General features: G+C 41.0%; 1 long non-coding RNA gene across 1 annotated transcript; it reads left to right on the forward strand.

Moving 5' to 3' along the window:
- Window positions 1-1404: 1404 nt before the first annotated feature.
- LOC109166653 lies at window positions 1405-2760 on the forward strand. The gene is made up of 3 exons (XR_002051696.1): window positions 1405-1647; window positions 2327-2399; window positions 2749-2760. It is a non-coding gene; the product is annotated as an uncharacterized LOC109166653 (long non-coding RNA).
- Window positions 2761-8253: the final 5493 nt, after the last annotated feature.

Here is an 8253-nt window from a genome sequence, read left to right on the forward strand (position 1 = left end):
ATGGAGATTCATGGGACGCCATTTTTGCTGAAACCTCAAGCTCAATTTGAAATATCTGACAAGATCTGCAACGTTATCTTATCTTCTGACAAAAGGTTATACAACTAAGCAAAATTCGAAAATGAGACCGTTTCTTTCCAACGGACGGACGGATTCTCATTACCAGCTATAAATAGATGAAGATTGAAGCTGAGGAAAGTAGAAGCAAATAGCAAGAAGCAAGAATACAGAGCTAAACAGAGCATACAAAATTCAAAGAAAGCTTTCCATCTCAGGAGCTTAAATTGATATATCTTTTGTGAGATAAACACTCAGAGTGATACAGAGCTTAGAAAAGAAATATCCAAGAGTGTTAAAATCTTCATCAACTTCAAGAGACTCAGCGCACCATTGAAGATCATCTACAGAGTCTCAAAGTTGGAAGCAAGGCAAAACTTGTTTTGGAGCAAAACAAGGGAAAGGAGGAAAGTAACACGGAGTTGTGAAATCCTGGATTGTCACACGGAGCTGTGAGATCCGAAGCAGCAGTGTCGGAGGACATTGGGCGTGATTGGTGTGGGCTTGGTGATCAAAGCACCAGATCACGGAAGATACGTTTCTACCGGATCGTAGAAGACGGGGGGAAAATAGCACGGAGTTGTGAAATCCTGGGAAAGTAACGCGGCGACATGAAACCCGAAGCAGCAGTGTTGGAGGCACTGGGCGTGATTAGTGTGGGCTTGGTGATCAAAGCACTAGATCACGGAATTCATTGTATCTTGGAACCAAGAAGTGGTGGATATAGTGAATTAGCTCTTGGAGAAAAGAGCAAGTGGAGTAGGAGGATTACATCACCTCGCGAACCACTATAAATTGCCTTGTGTTCTTTACTGCTTTCTTTACTTACTGCTCTTGCTTACTTCTCACGTCAATAATCTTGACACGATCTACACACACACCGTATCGTTTATTTAATTCTGATGTGCACCGGACTCTAACAATCTAGTTAAGAGTCTTGGTTTATCTCTGGCTTACCTTTTGTTATATTGTGCGAATAAGTTTGAAAGTCTATTCACCCCCCCTCTAGACTTTCACCTTACCTCTTTTGGGACCAAGACTATTATCTAAAAATAAATTATGTATATAAAATTTATATCTTGTTCAAGTTCCAGCTACAGAGATGAGAGAACAAACTTTTGCTTTCCCAAAATTTCCTCTTCCTTTTTGCCTTACTCTCTGCCTCTCTTCTCCTTTCGGGGAGACCATCGCCGAGCCACCTTGAGCCACCACCAGCCTCCACCATTTCTTCCCCCCCCCTCTTCTCGGTATAGCAGGCAGCAGCGTCGACGGCGTGGTGAGGTTCAGGCGATGCGGAGAACCACCGTTAGCATCCACCTCAACGGCATCAACGATCTCCTTCCAGCGAACAGAGTGACGCTTTCCCCTGTTCTCCACCCTAGCGACCTCTCTCCGATGGTGGAGTAGCAGATCTGGCAGCAACAGTGGACGTCGACTGGTGGTGAGCTCGGACAATGGCAGTCTCCATTCCTTTCCGGTGGCCGTAGCAGCGTCGACTTCACCTTCTTTGCAGTAGCGGCAGTTTCTCTCCGCCGGCAATGGCCTTCCTCTTGGTGGCATGGACTGGTCCCCGACGAGAAGAACCCGTAGGTGAGCTTTTGGGTTAGTTTAATAATGAAGAATAGTGGATTATCTCTTTGATTAAAGTATGATTAATGGGTCTTAATGATTAATGAGAATGTTTGGGTATATATTTATGGATTGCTGACTCAGTAATGGTGTTTAATGCCTAAAGATGGATTAGCAAGGTAATGACTGGTAATTAAGATTAATATTGGATGATAATGAAGATGATGATATTGAGTACGTACAGTGATGATGGTTGTTGAATATAAATATTAGTTAATGAATTTATTACTGTTAATAAAGATTAATTGCCTAAATAATGAGGAATAGGCAATGTGGTGGAGTGGTTGAAGAGTTGGGTTAGTAAGGTGGATACTTAGGTTCGATTTTAGCTACCAACGTATCTAATTAAATTTTGGGTGGACTAATGAGATAATTATTTGTTATATAATGATTATTGAATTGGTTGAGTGATGATGGGATTTGGATTGAATTTTGGGTGGACTAATGAGATAATTATGAGTTATATAATGATTATTGAATTGGTTGAGTGATGATGGGATTTGGATTAAGTGAAGTGAGGACGAGTTTATGGGATCTATTATTAAGGAGGAATCATTGGTTTAACGATATTGAGATCTGATTTAATACTTCTATTGTTAATAATAGTTTGAGTAACGAAAGAGGATCGGTTGATCTACAGGTTTCTCGTTAAAGTAGTTAGCTCGGGAGTGAGCTCAAGAATCGAATGCTTGGCTTTGGAAGCTTAGCTTGAGGTAAGTTTCTATGTCCGTTTAAATTACTTTGCCCTATTAAATGTGCTATTTATCTGATTTGTGTACTTAATTTTGAAAATGTGTTCTAGTTTTAAAATGTGTTAAATAGCAAAATATAGTTATTTTGGTGTTGACTTGTGATCTCTATGGGTTGAAACTATATTTTTGAAAGGTGTATAAGCTATGGTGTGCCCAAATGTTTTACGTGTTGAAAACCTATTATAATTGGAATTCATTTGAGTATTAGAAAACTTATAATTTTGTGATACACATATATATTTATACATTGATAAATTGTGGCTGAAAACCTAAGCATATTGAAATGAGTGAAACAATGTATATATTGGAGGATATGAAATTATATTTACTTTTGAAGGACGATTGTTTTTGGAGGAAATGTGTAAATTAGATAAAATATGTTATTTTGCATACTATTATATTCTTTTTGGAGGATAAAAACGATTATGGAAAGTATGAATATTGATGGGTTATAATGCATTGTATTATTTGAAAATTATAATTTGGACAGCGTACGGGCAAATGAGAATATTCATGAAAACCTTTCTTGGAAAACTATTATTACTTTTGGAGGATATTGTATCTCTTTTGATAACTATTCTTGTTTTTGGAGGATATATAAAGATGTATCTATTTTTGGAGGATATGTGGATATGATGGATGGTTGTGGAATGGTGGACTTCGGTCCTATGTGGGTTCTGGCCCTATTTTGATGAGATTGTATCTGGTAGAAAACATCCTGGATACCTATTATATGTGGAGTAGCCTGGTAGAAAACATCCTGGGCTACTTGGACTAGTTACTACTCTTTTGGGTGGGGGAAGCCCATTAGGGGGTGTGCACACTTAAGGTTTTAGTCCTTTATCCCACGAAAGGGACAAACTTGTGGAGTGGACTGTAGAGTGGATTACCGTGTCACTAGGGCGTAGTTGATCTAAGACCCTTCGTCCCTTTCATCATATATATATGAGAGTATATGGATATGTGATACTTGGAAAAGTGATTTGAGAAATATGATTTGAATTCCTCCCTATCTATTATTGTTGACATATATGTTTCTGAGAATGACTTGAGAGAAATCTATATCTTGATATGATGACTTGAAGAGATTATTATTTTGCTATTGTGAATTCCTCCATATATACTGTATACCTATCTATACTTCCAAAATGATTATGTGGAAAGCTATGCTTTGAAATGATACTCATATTGAGAAGTGATATTTCTAAATCCTCCATACTTATTATTTTGGGAAATGAACGAATGATTTATAGGGTAGTTGTATTGTTTTGGAAAGAGTAAATGTTACTATTTTGGTGACCCTATTACTAATATGAAACCTAATGCTATTTTGAGTGGAGTGTGTTATGGCCTTGGTGCCTATTTCTTTTTGGGATAATTATCTTGGAAAATGATTTACTACTTACCTTTGTTATTGAGTCAAACTATATGATTGAAATGATTTTAAAACTCATTTACAAAATATGTCCAATTTGAAAAGTATAAATGTAAGTATTTTACAGGGCGGAGTAGAGCTTACTTAGCATTTTATGCTAATCCTTTTATTTGTGTTTTCCAAACCTTAATGTTTGCAGGATTTGAAGTTGTTGCTAGTTTGAGAGTGCGGCGTAGAGCTCGTAGTCTTGGATTTGAGTTTGGTATAACTGGTTTAGTCTTAGAACTTGAATTGTTGTTGTAGTTAATTTGTGATTTGGAAAGTGGAATGTTGTAATATGGATTTGTAGATAGAAGCCTTTTTAGCCTGTGCGTTTGGGCTTAGTTGGCTGCCCAAGCGTGGCATAGCACCCCAATGGTTTAGATTTTGATTTTGCTTCCGAATTTGTATTTAGTCGTTTAGTAAGAGAAGTCTTTTATTTTGATTTTTAAGTTGGGGGTGTTACAGACTAATATTCTACCATTATATATTTTCATCCGAGTCACCCATCCTGATCGATTGAAGGTGTTAGCTCTAGACGATGATGGACAAGATTGTGTTGCTACTACGAATGTCGTCTACAAAGATGTTTCAATAATGTGTAAATAAAATCGTTGATATTATGTTTTTTAAATGACAAAATTGCTATATATATATATATATATATATATATATATATATATATATATACATATATATATATATATATATATATATATATATATATATATATATGTATATATATATATATATATGTATATATATATATATATATATGTATATATATATATATATTTATGTATATATATATATATATATGTATATATATATATATATGTATATATATATATATATATGTATATATATGTATATATATATATATATATATATATATATATATATATATATATATATATATATATATGTATATATACATATATATATGTATATATATACATATATATATGTTAGACTATGCTTTTATTATGTAACTTATAATGTATAGTTGTGTAGCTCAGGTAGAGATCTAGTCTTAAGCCTATTAGATAGCTCTCTCTCTTCAGAGTATATTTGTAATCTGATTTCAATTATTGAATGAATCGATCTCTTCCACACTCATCTGGTATCAGTTAGCCAATACGAATCCTGTGATTCAATCGTGTTTGTTTTTCTCTCTCCCTCTTTCGACAATGTCACAGAGCTCGGAGCGTACCCTCACCACTACCACCGTCTCCTACCCAAACACCAACCCCAATTCCCTACCTAGTGCACATCATTTTGTGTCACTAAAACTCACGCACCGAAACTACCTATACTGGCGAACCCAAATTATTCCGTTCCTACGTGGTCAACGATTGCTTGGATTCATCGATGGAACTCGGCCATGCCCATCGCCGATGCTAGAGCTTCCCGCCGGCGACTCCTCTGACGGGCGCTGCTTTCACGACGATCAATCCGGCTCATGAAGCGTGGATAGAACAGGATGCCTCCATCCTTTCGTTACTAATCTCCTCGATCTCCGAGGAGGTAATGTACCACACTTGGTCAGACCACGTCTCGTGGGGTGTGGCTTGTGGCGGAGATAGCCCTCGGTTCTTCATCGCAGGTTCGTTGCCTTAATTTTATGGGGCAGTTCCAGTCATTGAGGCAAGGAGACGCCTCCACGCAAGAGTATCTCGGCCGAGCGCAGAACTTGGTTGAGGATCTTGCCCTTGCTGGCCGGACGATGACGCTATCGGAGAAAAATTTGTACATTTTCCAGGGGTTGCGGACGTAGTTCCGGTCTATGGCAGCCTCCCTGGCGGTCACCGGTACGCCGGTGACAATCCCGCAGCTGGCCGACTACTTGCAGGCCCACCAGTTCATCCATGAGGATGATTTTCCGGTGCAGCAGTTTGGAACGACGAGTGGATTACCCTCGGCGTTGTACGCTGGTCGTGGCAGACGGCAGACCGGCAATGTCAATCAGCGCGGTGGACAGTCCCGAGGTAGAGGCGGCCGTGGAGGAAATTAGCATGGCGGCTGTGGTGGACGTGGAGGCAACTAGCGCGGTGGCGTTCGCTGTCAGATCTGCCGCTCTCAGGGGCATTCTGCCGCCTTCTGTTACAAGCGGTATTCGGTATTCCGAGCCTCCACCCTCCCAGGCGCATGTCGCAGTCACGGGTGACGGAGGAGCACCGGTGGTGACATCTTGACTGCCGGACACGGGAGCTTCTGCACATGCAACTCCAGATTCCGGTGTCCTCGGGCAGTCAACGGAATATCACGACGATGATGTTCTAAGAGCGGGGAATGGCTCAGGTTTGGCGATCTCGCGTAATGGTTATGCAGTAATTCCTTCGGTTTCTAAATCTTTAAAACTGTCTAATATTTTACATGTCCCTGAACTCTTTGTCTCGTTATTATCGGTCAATCGTTTCACAAAAGATAATAATTGTTATTTTGAGTTTCATCCCAGTTTTTTGTTGTGAAGGATTGCACCATGCAGGCAATGCTTCTTAAGGGACCAAGTTTCGGGGGCTTGTACTCGTTGTCAATTCCGAAGTCACATTACGCGTTCGCCTCGGTACGTGCCTCTTCCATGGTCTGGCACCAGCGTCTCGGTCAACCACATGGTCAAGCCTTGCAGCGTATCTTGCGGGATTGCCCCGTTGAGTCAAATAAAAGTATAATGCCCAAATTATGTAATCCTTGTCAACTTCGAAAATCGTCCCGTTTTCCTTTAGATAGGGTTCTTAAGTCAAGTAATAATGTACTCGATCTCATTTACACTGATATTTAGGGCCCTTCGCCAGTTCTTTCGGCAGATGGCTCTCATTATTTTGTACTCTTCGTAGACGATAATACTTGCTTTTGTTGGTATTATCCTCTGCGACTCAAAACAGATATCTATAAAATATTCGAGCTTTTTCGGGCGATGGTAGAACGTACCTTTTCACGTTCTATCAAGTCCATCCAGTCTGATTGGGGGGGGGGGGGGGGTGAATACCAAAAATTACACAAAATCTTCTCATCCTTAGGGATTATACACAGGCAATCATGTGCCTATACACACGAACAAAACGGCCGTGTTGAGCGCCGACATCGGCATATTGTCGAGACCGGCTTAGCTTTGATGGCACAGGCGTCTATCCCGCACCGTTATTGGGATCACGCTTTTGAAACCGCCACTTTTCTTATCAATCGCTTACCGTCTGCCTCTCTCCAGTTTGATACACCACACTACCGCCTTTATCATGAGCCACCCAATTACATATGGCTTCGTGTGTTTGGCTGTCTGTGTTTTCCTTATCTACGCCCATATAACCGACATAAAGTCGAGTACCGATCAAGCCCGTGTGTCTTCTTAGGTTATCCACCATCTTTTAGAGGTCACCGCTGCATGAGTTTACACACCGGGAAAACCTATATCTATTGCCATGTCTGCTTTGATGAAACTAACTTTCCTTTTGCAACAGTTGGTTCTTTACAGGCAAGTGGTGATCCACCCGGGCCCAGTACACCGTGGGCCTCTAGTCCCGTTGCTCATCACGGTGGCGAAGCCGTCCTGGCTCTACCACCGCCTAACCCTATGGTTGAGCCTCCAGCTCGTGCACCCACCCGGCATAGACCACGGGACAGGCCACAAGAACAGGTTCATGTAATGCGCCTACGCCACCAGACTCGAGGTTCCGTCGAGGAGTTTCATGCTCTCACTACAACTATCCCTGATCCTACTTGCTACTCGCAGGCAGTTGGGCATTCCCACTGGCGAGATGCCATGGATCAAGAATTCAATGCGCTGTTGCACAATAATACGTGGCAACTGGTTCCCGCCACATCAGACATGAACATTGTAGGGTGCAAGTGGGTTTTTCGCACTAAGCGAAATGCCGATGGAATAGTCGAGCGCTACAAGGCTCGGTTAGTAGCCAAAGGTTTTAATCAAGTAGCCGGAGAGGACTTCTTCGAGACATTCAGTCCGGATTTTGTTATCTCTAGCCGTGTCACGCGGGTGGACTCTACGACAGTTAGATGTCCACAACGCCTTTCTCAACGGCCACCTGTCTGAGACTGTCTATATGCGGCAACCGCCAGGGTATGAAGACCCTGATCGACCCACTCATGTCTGCCACTTACAACGTTCTTTATATGGTTTGAAGCAGGTGCCACGGGCGTGGTTGAAACGGCTGCATGATTTTTTTACTTCACACAGGTTTTGTAGCTTCGAAGACTGATGTCTCCATGTTCCACTACTTGGATGGGGATTCAAGGGTTTTTCTTCTCGTCTACGTGGATGACATCATCATGCTTGGGGATGATGCTATCCTTATTGATCGTCTGCTTAGTAAACTGGCTACAGCCTTCAAAATCAGGGATCTTGGTACACCCACATTCTTTTTGGGTATAGAGACATTGAAC

Source organism: Ipomoea nil, unplaced genomic scaffold (assembly GCF_001879475.1).
Source record: "Ipomoea nil cultivar Tokyo-kokei standard unplaced genomic scaffold, Asagao_1.1 scaffold3104, whole genome shotgun sequence".
Taxonomy (NCBI): domain Eukaryota; kingdom Viridiplantae; phylum Streptophyta; class Magnoliopsida; order Solanales; family Convolvulaceae; genus Ipomoea; species Ipomoea nil.